Source organism: Polyodon spathula, chromosome 5 (genome assembly GCF_017654505.1).
Source record: "Polyodon spathula isolate WHYD16114869_AA chromosome 5, ASM1765450v1, whole genome shotgun sequence".
In the NCBI taxonomy this organism is placed as follows: Eukaryota; Metazoa; Chordata; class Actinopteri; order Acipenseriformes; family Polyodontidae; genus Polyodon; species Polyodon spathula.
The window spans coordinates 50,287,755-50,303,160 of NC_054538.1; positions in this window are offsets into that span (position 1 = coordinate 50,287,755).

Below are 15,406 nucleotides of genomic sequence, written 5' to 3' on the forward strand. Positions count from 1 at the left end.
ATGTATTGAAGCACTCAGGCCCCAAGGGTACAGATGCACCGAGGGCACTGAATGAGGTAGAATACACTACTGGTGCACCGAGCAACAGGGACACAGAGTGTTATTAACATGCTGTGGCGCAAAGCACAGAGGAATGGACGTGAAGTCAACACAACCCGGGGTGGATACATAGCTCAAGTGACTGCAGTATGCAATCAGGAGAGCAGTAAGGGTGAGTGCACGGTGCTGCACCATGGTGCAGGGCGGCGATAACCTGGTCCTGGGCCGCATGAAATCACACAGGCTCAAGGAGTTGTGGCGTGTTATGCAAGAACAAAGTGACACATTCCCCATGACAGACGGGTGACCTAGCATGCCAATAGGCAGGCTAAAATAAGCCTGCTAATTCAACTCAACAGCGGGACCCTGCAGAGCTGGGACCCGGTAGAGGAATCATGCTGCTACTAATTTTTCTTTTCAAACTGCAAGGCAATAAAGAAAAACACACACACACACACAATAGCAATTGTGAAGGTAAAATAACAGTCACCACAGTAGCGCCGAGTGGGCGGGCTTGAACAAGCTGGCGGATTCAACTCAACAGCGGGACACAGCAGAGCTGGGTCCCGGCAGAGGAGTCACGCCACTACTTTTTCTTTCCAACTGCAAGGCAGTAAAGAAAAACACATATACACAACAACAAATGTGAATGTAAAATAACAGGTCAGCACGGCCGAACGTGTGACTGTTCTGTTTTGTTTTATAAACAGCACCCCGTGTAGGCGGTTTAAAAAGCTGGTGGATTCAACTCAACAGTGGGACACAGCAGAGCTGGGTTCCTGTGGAGGAATCTCACTTATTATTACTTATTTCTAACTGCACGGCAGTAAGAAATGAATACACATACATACAGATGGGCTGACCAAGCTGGCGTATGCAACATAACAATGGGTGCAGCAAAGCTGGATCCAAGTAGAAACCTGTCACGAAGACGGCTGGAGTGGGTGACGTCAGATCAGAAACAGGAACCAGGAAATAAACAACATAGAGGTGGAGTTGGATGGAGCTGAGCGATTGGTACTGCTCAGCATTAATAATTTAAACAAGCAGAAAATAAAAGGTTGCAAAGACAAAACACACAGGACACGGCACTTTCGCCAGAATAAAGAGACAAACAAAATGGACTACACAGACAAACACGGTGAGCTGATATTTAACTATTATTATTATTATTATTATTATAACCTCCATCTCCAATCCCGTTCTTCACTCACCGAACACACAACCCCCGAGTGAGTGAAAACATGCAGCTTTTATGCAGCTGTACCGAGACTCGATTGCTAATCAATCATTCAATTGGAGTCTCGGTACAACTGCATGTGAATTAATAAAAGTGCAATTCCCTGTGCTCACATATTACTTTACTTGTACATGAAGTGTTGTGCAATCCTCGTGCCTAAATACAAAATATAAATTTTAAACACTTGTGCTTGCATCCCATATTTATATCCCATGTATTTTATACATAAACACCAACATTAAAAACACACTACATACAACAGAAAACACTTATAAACATAAAGGGTCGAGACACTCCGCCACATATGCCCCCCCACCTTGTGCGCAGCACACCTGGCCTCAATGGCCACCTCCCCCCTCAGTCCCAAAGTCCTGGTTTATAGTCCCGGCCCAGGAACAGGGGCAGCAATGGGTCAAAGGTGGCGGCCACGGTGGGAGGTCCTCCTCCCACCCCAACAGCTGTAGCTGCCCGGCTGTCTGTGGGGGTGGTCTCCAGACCTCCCCCAAAATCTCTGGCAGCGAAACTGCTGCGGGGAAAGGTGACCTCTTCCCCCTTCATAGCCGGCAACTCCCTCTGAGGGGACTCCAGTCCCCAGAACTCCTGCAGCGTAATTGCTGCGGGGAAAGGTGGTCTCCTGACCTCTCCCCCCTTTTTCATAGCCGGCAGCTCCCTCTTGCAGGGGTATTTACAGTATAATCGTAAATCTCGAAAAACTACTCACTTCTAAATCTTTTGTAGTCATTTTTGTATTACTTTAGTATAAATACATGTTAATTTGGATTCATATGTTGTTTTTTTCTGACTTTATGTGAACGAAAAGACACACATTTGCCCGTTTTCCCATTGGAAATTATGGTCACAAAAGCAAAGTTTGTGGGGAATAATAGCCATTTTCTATACTTTTGAGGCATAAGCAATTAGGAAATAACACTTACTACCAGGAACAAAAAAAAAAAATTGTTACATGGTGTAATTTGTATTAATGTTATCATTTTTACTGTTTTCATTATGATTTTCATTATGATTCTTGTTTATTTTGGATCGGCAGGGAGGGGGTTAAATTTCTCCTTGCCTAATACACGTGAGAATGTGACTGGAGCCTTAATGGGCTAATTGTTAATTATTGATTAATTGGGCTCCAGCCACAGACTATAAAAGCCAAGTGGGATGTTTGTCTGTGGAGTGGTTTGGTTTGGAGACACAGTGAGTGTTGCCTAGAAAAGTGTGTATACAGAGATATAAATACTTGTTTAATTTGGTTTATTTTTGTTCCAGTATTTTGTTTGAAACCTTTGTGTTTCTACCTTTTGTTTGGCCCTCGTGCCTTTTTATTTCTGTGTTTTTGGTTAATTAAAGTATTTTTTTGTTTCACTGCATTTTCCTGACTCTGAGTCTTCCCTCTGTGGCTACCCTGCCACAAGTTGGTGTTCTTGGTGGGATAGTGCTGGTGGTGGGATTTCTTTTGGAAAGAAAAATGGGCAAGAAGAGCAGGCAGCAGCAGCAGAAGCTGCTGCATCAACCCTTCCAGGGACAAACAGCCACCCCGCCACCACCTTCACCACCACCCCAGGAGATCTGGGACTGGTTGGTACACCCAGAGGGAGACTTCTACACCGACCTCCATATGGCCATCAACACTCTGTGGTGTGGAGATGGGGGGAGGTGGCACGACTGGGAGAAACATCACCACCCAACATCACTTGAGGAGATGGCTCTTATGGTTTTAAATTACGTGGTCGAAGACATGGGAGGGGCCCCAGTCATGCAAAGAGAGAGGGAGGAACCAGAAATGCCTCCCCAGCAAACAGAGAAGTGGTGTGCTCACTGCTGCCAGTACAGGTATGAGGAGAAGTGGTGCCTGGAGATCGACTGGGAGCAACAAGAGGAAGAGCCGTCACTGCCATCCCAAGAGCCGGAAGGGGAGGAGCCGTCGCTGCTGTCCCAGGAGCCGGAAGGGGAGGAGCCGTCGCTGCCGTCCCAAGAGTCGGTAGGGGAGGAGCCAGCAGCAACACCAGCAGCACCGCCAAAGGGTGCCTGTCTTGTACTGTCCGGGGCTGCCTGTGTCTGTTTTATATCTCCTAGGGTCGCTGAGGGATCTGCTTCGCTTGGGGTCGCTGAGGGCTCTGCTTCGCTTGGGGTCGCTGAGGGCTCTGCTTCATCTAGGGTTGCTGGAACTGCTTCGCCTGGGGTCACCGGATCCACTTCTCCTGGGGTTGCTGCCAGTCCTTTTTGGCAGCAGGGAATACTGTGGCCAGAGCCCCACAGGGGGGAGCTGTTGGTTGCAAGGAGGGAGGGGGAGCTTAGGAGACCAGCTCCCCCCGCAGCAGTTTCGCTACAGGAGTGTGTGGCCGGAGCCCCAGAAGAGGGAGCTGCCAGCTACAAAGAAAGGGGGGGGGGGTTGTGAGGAGACCTCCTCCACCACAGCCCTGACCACCACCCCTAGCCTGGCGCCTGGGGGTTGGATCCCTCGGTTAGGCTCCCAGACACCCGGCTCCATGTCTGGACCTTTGGTTGCTGGGCCTGACTCACAGGTCGCAGCACCACCAGGCACAGGAGGTCACCTGGTCTCCTGCTACGCTCCCCCTGGTTGCCCAGGTGTCACTGCACAGTCGCCTGAGCTCGCACCTCTGCCTGGAGCTGCAGCCGACTGGTCGCCGGCCTGTGCTCCCGATGCCCCATCCAAGGTGCCAGGGTCACCTGTCGCCAGTTCTCGGTCCCAACAAGAGGGCGCTGGGATATGAACTGACACTCCCGCAGCAAGGGGAGAAGGAGGACCTCCCACCTTGGCTGCCACCATGGACCACTTGCTTCCCTTCTGCCGGGACTGTGATGGGGTGCTAGCCTGGCTCTTATAATTTGTATTAAAATTATTATTATTTTTACTGTTTTCATTATGATTTTCATTATGTTTCTTGTTTATTTTGGATTGGCAGGGAGGGGGTTAAATTCCTCCCTGCCTAATACACGTGAGAATGTGGCTGGAGCCTTAATGGGCTAATTGCTAATTATTGATTAATTGGGCTCCAGCCACAAACTATAAAAGCCAGGTTGGATGTTTGTCTGTGCAGTGGTTTTGTTTGGAGAGACAGTGAGTGTTGCCTGCAAAAGAGAAATTTATTTTTGTTCCATTGTTTTGTTTGAACCCTTTTGTGTTTGTAACTTTTGTCTGGCCCTTGTGCCTTTTTTATTTCTGTGTTTTTGGTTAATTTAAAGTATTTTCGTTTCACTGCATTTTCCTAACTCTGAGTCTTCCCTCCGTGGTTACCCTGCCACAGGGACACATATCCTTAAGCATATTATGTCCATTGCTATGCCCATCAGGTAGCTTTCCCAGACAGTGTACTAGAAGAAACAGTTCATGCATATCCAGTGCTTGGAAAGACCTCTTTATGCATTGACTTACAAACAGTGTATGAAACTAAAGATTTTAAAAGTGCTGAAAATGCATTACGAATGCTTGAACTGATGATATATAACAACTTGGACAAAACATTTCCGGAGCTAACAAAAATACTGAAGATAGTTATTACCACTCCAATGACTACAGCAGAGGCAGAAAGGTGTTCTCAACAATGAAATGGATAAAAACCTTATTGAGAAACAGTATGCTGAATGAGTAAATGCTTTAGCCATGTTATCAACTGAAAAAGACATGATGCCTGACATTCCTGACTTTAATAATAAAGTAATTGAAAAGTTTGCCACGAAAACACATCGCAGAGCAAACTTTTTGTATCACTTCCAGCAAGAAACAGATCCACTAGATAGTGCATCTACCACTGAGGTCGGCCCCCTGGAAGCCACCACCACAGACCCCACCCTGTCAGCTACATCTGAGGTGTGAACACCCAAAAATTTTGGCCACCAGCCACCACTGCTTAATATACTTCATAAGGTGTTGTCGAGTTCAGTTTTATGGACAAGCACATTGTGAGTCAGTGTAAAGTAATATTTAAAGTGAGTGGTCAAGGCCGTAGCCAGCAAAGGTAAAAAAATCATAGTAATAATATTTAACTAGGCTCTTTTACATGTTGCTTTGCTGCAAAATAAAATGCATTTAATCACTCCTGTGCATAAATGAATTCCCAAGCCCTGCTGATATCTATACTGTGCTTTTCAGCATATTTGTCTATGCACTTATGTAGAGTGATTGATGTGTGTAGTAGACTACTGTCTTTCAATTTAATATCGCTTTTTCATTTTTTCTGCTATTTTTTGATGTACCTGCCTTTAAATATGTTTTATGCAGACTAACTTTTAAGACTTCTTTCTACTCCAGTGAATAATTTAAAATGAATTGCTCTGCATTTTAAGAAGTGCTCTTATAATGCAAACACATAATTAATCATTGCAATCATTTTTTTTTTTTTTTTTTTAACAAGTTTAGCGAGGGTGAAGTCTTTGTTTTAAAAAACAGTTAGTTTAGCTACAACCTCCGAGCAGTGACAGTAAAGTGATAATCACTGTCGTTAAGAAAAAAATAGTTGAGGTTATTTTGTCATTATCATTGTTCCATGATTAACTTATGAAACTAGTAGTTTAATGATGCTAATTACAACATTAAAGGCAAGCAGACTGCTTAGAAAGAAAACCCAACCAGAAACCTTAAACATCCTTTCCCTTTCAATTTGAAGACAACCACCAACGACATTACGTATGGGATATGCCTGCCCATAGGGTAGGTATCGCTGAGCTCTCTATACCAGAGCTGCCAGTAGGCCCCTCCATGGCATGATGTACATGGTCCTGCCACTGAGGGAATAAAACTATCATCCAAAGGAAGCCAAATCTTATTCTTTCTCAAGACAGTACTGTAAAATGGTGGTTGTGTATTCTTTGTCAGAGTACACAGTTCCTCCACTGGGCTAGGCCTTGCCACATCCCCCGTTGTTGGGTGACTCTTCCAGCCACGCTCTCCTCCACGGGGCTAGGCCTTGCCACATCCCCGCTGTCGAGTAGACCCTGCCGACTGCGTAGGCCCGCCCATCTGGGTGAGTCGGGCCTTGTAAACAAATAGCGTGCTCTCTCCTATACTATCTTTCTAACGTGTTTTTGCTGTCTTCAACTCACCCACTGAGGCTTCAGCCTTGTGTCCCCCTGGTACACTCTACACGCTGAACGGGTGTGTGACCACACTGTTATAAACAAAATTGCATAGCTGCCACCCGGTGCTTCGGTACCGTGGTGCACGCATAGCTCTTGATATTTAAGTATCTCGGTGCACAATTGCTCAGTGCATACAGCACACGGTGCCCAGCGCCTCAGTGTCAGTGCTCTGTCATGGTACTCAGTGCACATGGTGCTTGATACCCACTGTTACAACGCTAGTGCAGGAACGCATGGTGCTGTACAGTACTCGGTGCACATAGCATCATGGTACTCAGTGCACGGTGAAAGAAGCTTGTTTGGAGAAGGCCACGAGGGCTCTATGGTCGAACCGTTGGCAGCTCTTGGAGCCCCAGAGCCCCTCTTCCATGACCCGTCCCAGGACCCCCTGCTAGGCATCCCCGATGCACAGGCCACTCGCAGTCACTCCCCATCTCTGCAAGCGTGAAGGATGAAGCATTCCAAGCAGGCAAGGGACATTATGGACTTCAAGGCCCAGATGGCCTAGGTCCTAGAGCTCTTGGTTAAACAGGCACCAGTGACACAGGCCCCAGCCCAAACCCCATTGCAGCCCTAATTGCCATACCCCCCTCCCCCCACACACACACACACATACACAGCGGAAATCAATCAGAGTGGATGGGAAGAGGCATCTCAGCTGGCACAAGAGGACACTCTCTCCATAGTGGCCTCTGGGGAGGGGGCTTCCTTCTCCTCTGACATGCTGGTGGGTGAGACCCCTGCTGAGGTTGAACCTGGCCTTATGCAGATAAGGCCACGCTGCTTGATGTGCCTATATCTCCAGGACATACCTTTGGGCCAGCTGTGGAGGAGATCTTACAGAGATCCCACCTGGAACGCAAGGTGTCCCGGCAGGTGGCCTCATTCCTCCCTCCCCGTGCCTCTGCATGGGGCAGGTCGAGCCACTGGCGAGCTCCTGAGACATGGACTGTCGCTAGAACAGATCCAGTCCCCACGGATCCTCTGGGTAACCTTAAACATCGCCTACAGGGCACACCAGCAGCAAGTAACCGGGTCAGTCGACACATCAGCATCACAGGAGGTGCTTTCAGGGCCAGTACTCTAAACAGCATCACAAACTGCCCCGCCTCAGCCTCAGCAGCCTGAGCAGGGCCCCTGAAGGCTAACGGTTCAGACCCCCTTTTCGGCACAACAGCTGCAGTACTGGTACGCTTGCACCTCAGACTCCTGGGTGCTCGGCACCGTGCAAAATGGCTATGCACTGCAGTTCTGCTTGGGACCTCCTCCCTTTTGATGCATCACAAATATTTTCATGACAGACTCTCTCCAGGCCTCGGTACTTCAGAAGGAAGAGGCCGCCTTACTATATAAGCAATCCACTTGTCTCATAGACCCCACCTCCCACAGAGAGGGGTACTGCAAGGTATTTTCTGGTACCCAAAAAGGTGTAGACTTTCGCCCCATCTTAGACCTGTGGCTTTCGCCCCATCTTAGACCTGTGGCTCCTCAATGGGTTCTTAAAAGAAAGGAGGTCACATTCTCCAGTCTATCCGGCCGGGTGACTGGTTCACTACCGTAGACTTATGGGACGTATACTTTCACATTCGCATTCGTCCAGAGCAAGTATCTCCGCTTTTCTTTTCAAGGAAGTGTTTATGAGTTTGTTGTGCTGCCATTCGGCCTCTCCCTAGCTTCTCGTATGTTTTCAAAGTGTGTGGTCGCTATCCTGGCTCCCCTGTGATGACTGGTTGATCTGTTCCCAGTCGTGAGAGGGAGCAGTGGCCCACACGACGGTCGTGACAGAGCATCTGGTGAGGCTGGTCCTCACCATCAACGGTGGCTGGACTCCAGTACCAACAGGGATCACAGGTCACCCTCCTATTGTGCTATAAACTATTGGATCTGATGGCTGCTGCCATATCAGCCATTCAGCTGGGTCTGCTTCGCATGCGCCCGCTACAAGCATGGCTCAATGCGTTCCACCTCAACACCAAACACAGCAGACACCGTCGGCTGACTCTGCCTCACGAGTACTCAGCAGCCCTACACTAGTGGATGATGACCTCTCAACTGCACGAAGGTGTGCCAAGTAGTGATGACAGATGCCTCCAACTTGGGTTGGGGGGCGGTCTGGAAAGGCAGAGGACTATGCAGATCCTGGCTGGACTGCTGGACATCCCTGCACATAAACATGCTGGTGCTGCAAATGGTATCCCTTGCTCTCCACCATTTTCTCCCAGTTCTGAGCGGTACGGATGTGTTGATCCGGACAACACGACAGTGGTAGTGTATGTCAACCACCAGGATGGCCTAAGGTCCCCGGGGTTTCACTGCATGGCCGTCAGGCTATTGATATTGGCTCAGAGGAACTTGCTGTCCCTACGGATGACACACATGCCCGGAGCGGTGAACTGGGAAGCGTACCTCCTCAACAGGAGTGGTCCTCAACCGTCAGAGTGGCAACTCCACCCTCAGATAGTGGAGTGCATTTGGGAATGGTTTTGGAAGGTGCAAGTCGATCTCTTCACCTCGGCAGAGACGACGCATTGCCCCCTATGGTACTCCCTCCACTGCTTAGGCGATCAACTTAGCATAGACGCCATAGCGCACGATGGCCCAAAGCTGTTTTTTGTATGCTTTCCCGTCTATGCTGCTGTTCCCAGCCTTTCTCGAAAAGGTCTGGTTAGAGAAAGCATCAGTTCTCCTAGTGGCCCCCAAGTGGCCCAGGAGAGTCTGGTTTTCAACCCTGTGCCAGCTGTTGTGTGTGGATCTCCTCAGTCAGACGAAGGGCTCTCTTTGGCACCCGGAACTGGGCAGGTTCCGACTATGGGACTGGCCCCAGAAAGGGACTGCTCGTTAGATGCGGTTGTGGGTACATTGCAGAGTGCTAGTGCAGACTCCACAAGGTCCTTGTACACCTATAAGTGGAGGTATTTGCATGCTTGGTGTCTGGCTAGAAGCCATGATCCCATATCTTACCCTGTGCCAGTCATCTTACAGTTTCTGCAAGAACTGCTTGATGGTGTATTTTGAAGGTATATTTAGTGCCTAACTCTGCTTGCCATTCCCCTGTAGATTCAATGTCTCTGGGCACGCATTTTTTGGCTACCCGTTTTTTGAAAGACGCTCTGCAATTACGCCCTCCCAGGAGGACTGTTCTCCCTGAATGGAGCCTTAATATTGTACTGGAGGCTCTCACGAAGGCCCCTTTTGAGCCCATACACTCCATAGAGTTGAAGTACCTGTCTATGTAGACAGCCTTCCTCTTGGCTAGCACCTCCGGTAAGTGGGCCAGTGAGCTGCAGGCACTGTCTGTGCACAGCTCCTGCATGTGTATTTGGGAGGATGGCAGCAGGGTGTCTTTGCGCACCAACCCTGCTTTCCTCCCCAAGGTGATCACAGTCTTCCAATTTAATCAGTCTGTGAAACTGGAGTCCTTCCATCCACCTCCATTTGCTTCAACAGAGGATGAGAGATTGAATTCCCACTGCCCAGTGCGGGCATTGAGATGCTACATGCATAGGACAAGAGCTCTGCGTCAATCTAACCAGCTTTTCATCTGTCATGGGACATGGACCCTAGGACAGCCCCTCTCTAAGCAGCGTCTGTCACATTGAACTGTGTATAATGGTACTGGCTTGCCCCAACCTGGTAGGGTAGCCGCACACTCCACTAGAGGGTTGGCTACATCTTGGGCCCTCTTCAGAGGTGCCACGATGTATGATATTTGTACTGCGGCTAGCTGGGCTACACTGCATACTTTCTCCAGGTTCTGCTGTATTAATGTGGTAGACCCTGCCTTGCCTTCTGTAGGCACAAGGGTCCTTGAGCATGTAAGTTCACAGCGCTAACCTCTGGGTTAGACAGTACTTGTGCGTCCCTCATGTGCTGCCGTTCCTTCTTCCTCACGATGGCTCTGGTATACATTATCCCATACTTAATGTCATTGGTGGTCATCTTCAAATTGAAAGGGAATGTTAGGTTACTTACCGTAACCCTGGTTCCCTGAAAGAGAAGACGACCACCAACCGCAAAGTTGCATCGGTTCCCCTCACGGGTTTGTGAAAAAAGAGAAATTACTTCCTTTGGATGATAGCTTTATCCCCTCGGGGGGTAGGACTGAGTGCATCATCCCAGGAAGGGGCCTATCAGCAGCTCTGGCATAGAGAGCTCAGCAATACCTACCCAATGGGCAGGCATATCCAACACGTAATGTCTTTGGTGGTCGTCTTCTTTTTCAGGGAACCAAGGTTACGGTAAGTAACCTAACGTTTCCATTTGAAGTAAGTGGGATACTTCAGGCTCGTTATTCAGACAGTGCGTGATTGAATGGTAGTTGTGTTGGGGTTTTTTGTCGAGTTCAGGGCTGTGCGGTTTGCAAGGAGCCCCACAACGGATCACATTAATAGAACTATAAAGCATATTCAGGAGTATAAGTCACAAACCAAAGTACACAGCTAAACAAATCGACTGGTCAGCCAAAAAGCTTGAGCTGCAACCCTCTGAACTACACATTGGTTATAATGTGCTGACAACTCATGTAGCTGAACTCTTGCCAACATGCAAAAATCATTCACCAAAGTAAAAATTTGTGCACAATACAAACATCTACAATGACTGAGTGTAAGGCAACAGTACCAGTTGTTTTTATGGCTGATTATTATACATTCTAATAACATTTTAAGTGACGTTGCAATATATTCACAAAGGTGAGGTTGGAAACACTGCAGTTAACCTACTGCTGGTGGACTACAATAGGCTGTGACATAAACCACTGCTGACACGCTGAAATTAACAACCCTTTTGACCAGTCTTTTTGATGATTCGTTTTCAGATTTAAACCTCAATTAAACCAGTTTAAATAGAACGTTGCTATTTATCTGTCAATTGAACTGAATTTGGTACGCTGCAATTAACGCATATCGCCTCTCCTGTCTCCATTCTCCCCGCCTCTGGAATAAAATTACAGTAAATAGAGCCTGAGATAGATTTTTAAAAAGTATTGTTCTATTTTTAAATGTAATTGCTGACAACAGTGTTGCTTTAATCCAAGCATACTGAATAGCCGAAATACTAATATACATGTACTACTATGTTTGTGTATATCCTTTGCTTTTAACAATTGTCTATTTAAAAAAAAAAGTATTGTAATTTGTTTGTCAGAAACATGCAGTTTGCGTTACAAGGCCCATTATAAAAAAAGTAAACAAACACAGAAGGATTACTCAACATTGGCATCTTAAAAACAAACAAAGAAAAACATTGTTAGTCGTAAAAATACATTCAAACGCGACTTTTGTTGCCTGCCATGGAAATCACGTGAATTGTTAGTAATGCAATCCCAGTGTAAAGCAGAACAACCCATTTATTAATAAAACAATATATTCTATTGAAAAACATAAACAGAAAAATAAACAGTGAATATTAATAAACTGGGGGAACAAAAGAATTGCAGGACAGGCATACTCTGATAATCAAAGTATTTCTCTTAAGAAAAATTATGAATTATATGAGAATACATGATATTGACGCAAGATCTTACTAATCAATAAATAAGTTTGATTAATCTATTACAAACAAACCTGTAACTTGACATTTTGAGGGAAAACTATAATGATTTAACTGTTTATATGGGGAAAATACTGAAAACAGTGATTTGAAATATTGAAAAACAACTTTTTACATGAAACTAAATAGATACATGTATTGTAATATAGACTGTTAGTAAAATGTTTTCCTAAAGTGTTATAGTTAAGTTAAAAGGGTGAAACAGTGTATTGAGGTGAAGATTTGGTTGTGTATATCCAATCTGGTATCAAAATATTTGTATTGGAATGGGCAACACAGATTTATAGGTCTAATGAAAGTCAGATTAAGGAAGTTACGAGAAAAACAAGTTTTACATCATTCATGTAAAAATTAGGTAATTAACTTCAAAAACCTTTGAAGTTAAAATACACCTCTATACCTTACAATAAGGAGCACTGTTATTAAAAACTTCAAATGACGTGGGATATTCAATAAGAACACCACTTCCTTCTTCAAAGACACTGATAAAACCTGGCACGGATTCGAAACTTTTGGCTAACCAGTGGGATTTTTGCTACGCAAGTGGAATTCTTCATTGACTGAGTTTAGACCTGAGTTATTGCAACCAGACCTTTTCAACCTCCTGTATTTCATCAATGGTAAATATACTTTTCATTCTGGAAAAAGTTGCCTATGTTAGTTACTTATATGTTTCTATTTGAAATATTACATAGAGATCTGTTTTGTGTAATAAAATAATAAAATTCACATTGGTTTGTTTTGTTTGAAAGTGGACACTTTTTGTAAGTATAAAATTCAAAGCTTTAATTATTAAAAATGTTGCCAGAACTGCAAGTTATTATTGGTATAGGAAGTTTACAGTGGTTAATTAATATTGATCTATGGTAACGCATGCTTAAATAATGACTTGCAAGGATACTGGGCTGTGTATAACCCTCTAGACATATAGGATGTATTTATGCACAACAGAGAGATCTGCAAAGTTCTGTGTTCTGTTCTGAGATGAGAGTCAGTGTTCACACATCAACAATAAGCCGGTCCCTACACAAAGCTGCCCTGTATTGACGAGTGGCAAGAAAGAAGCCATTACTCAAAAAGCCTCATCTTCAAGCATGTATGGAGTTTGCAAAAAAGCATGTAGATGATACTGCAGACAAAAGGTTTTGTGGTCAGAGGAGACAAAAATTGAACTTTTCTGTCTAAATTCCAAGCGTTACGTCTGGCGCAAGCCCAACACTGCACATCACCCAGTCAACACCATCCCAACTGTCAAGCATGGGGGTGGTATTATTGGGATGCTTCTCTTCAGCAAGGACTGGGAAGCTTGTCAGGATAAAAGGCGAGAGTGGATGGTGCAAAGTACAGGCGAATCGTTGAGAAAAACCTTTTGAGTCAGACAAGACTCTAAAACTGGGAAGGAACTTCACATTTCAGCAGAACAATGACCCGAAGCACAAAGCCAAAGCCACACTGGAGTGATGAACAAGAAAATAATTAATGTTCTTGAATGGCCCAGTCAAGGTCTTGGACTTGAATCCAATCGAAAATTTATAGCGTTCCATTGTCGATCCCAAACAGATTTATCAGAACTGGAGCAATTTTCCTGTGAAGAATGGGCAAAAATGTCATCATTCTACACTGCAAAGCTAGTAGAGATCTATCCAAAAAGATTCATAGCAGCAATTTCTGCAAAAGGTGCTTCTACCAAGTACAGACTTAAGGGGCTGAATATTTATGCAACCAGTAAAATTTAATTGTACATTTTGTTTACAATTTTGTTGACATTTAACCTCCTCCTCATATAACAGTGTTCAGTTTAACTACTACAGCTTTAAATAAAAGTTTGTTTGAAAAATTTTGCAGACATTATTTGTCATTCAACAAAATGTGACATTATTGGTAGGGGGTGAATACTTCTGCAAACTACTGTGTGTGTGTGTGTGTGTGTATACAGTGGCTTGCAAAAGTATTCAGACCCCTGGCCAATTCTCTCATATTACTGAATTACAAATGGTACATTGAAAATTTGTTCTGTTTGATATTTTATTTTTAAACACTGAAACTCAGAATCAATTACTGTAAGGTGACACTGATTTTATGTTGGGATATATTTTTAAGAAAAAGAAAAAAAAAAACAGAAATATCTTAAAGTTGCTGTCACATTTTTTGGATAAAAACCCCACTGTTGAAGGATCATTGGTAAGGCTGTGAATCTGAAGGAAAATGAAGACCAAAGAGCATTCTACAGAAGTTAGAGATAAAGTAATACAAATGCATAGATTAGGGAAAGGGTACAAAATAATATCCACGTGTTTGGATATCCAAGTGAGCACAGTTGGATCAATAATCAGGAAGTGGAAGCTGCATCACACCACCCAGGCACTGCCAAGAAAAGGCTGTCCCTCAAAACGCTGTCAGCGCTCAAGAAGGAGACTTGTGAGAGAAGCCACAGAGACGCCAACTATCACTTTGAAGGCGCTACAGAGTTCAATGGCTGGGAGTAGAGTAATGGTGCACCAGTCAACCATATCAAGAGCTCTGCATAACATTGGCCTGTATTGGAGGGTGGCAAGAAAGAAGTCGTTACTCAAAAAGTACCACCTGAAAGCACGTCTGGAGTTTGTCAGAAAGCATGAGAGTGACCCAGCTGCAATGTGGGAAAAGGTTTTGTGGTCAGATGAGACCAAGATAGAGCTTTTTGGCCAAAACTCAAAGCGCTATGTGTGGCGCAAACCTAACACTCCCCCTGCCTCAAGACACACCATTCCTACAGTGAAGTATGGTGGCGGCAGCATCATGCTGTGGGGATGCTTCTCATCAGCAGGGACTGGGCATCTTGTTACAATTGAAGGAAGAATGGATGGAGCAAAATACAGGAAAATACTGCAAGAGAATCTGCTTCAGTCCACTAAAAAACTGAAGCTTGGGAGGAAATTCACCTTTCAGCAGGACAATGATCCCAAGCACAAGGCCAAAGCAACATTAGAGTGTAGAGTTTAGAGTTGCTCAAAAACAAAAAGGTGAATGTCCTACAGTGACCCAGTCAAAGTCCTGATCTCAATCCCATTCAGAATCTGTGGCGCTATTTGAAAATTGCGGTCCACAATCGTCGTCCAACCAACCTGAACAACCTGGAGCAAATCTGCCAAGAAGAATGGGCCAAAATCACTCTGGCACTGTGTGCAAAGCTGGTATATACTTACCTCAAAAGACTTAAAGCTGTTATTGCAGAAAAAGGTGGCTGTACCAAATATTAATGTGTGGGGGTTGAATACTTATGCAAGCAAGATAGTTCAGTTACTTTTCTTAAATATTTCCCAACATAAAACCAATGTCACCTTAGAATAATTGATTTTGAGTTTCAGTGTTTTAAAATAAAATATCAAACAGAACAAAATTTCAATGTACCATTTGTAATTCAGTAATATGAGAGAATTGGTCAGGGGTCTGAATACTTTTGCAAGGCACTAATATATATATATATATTAC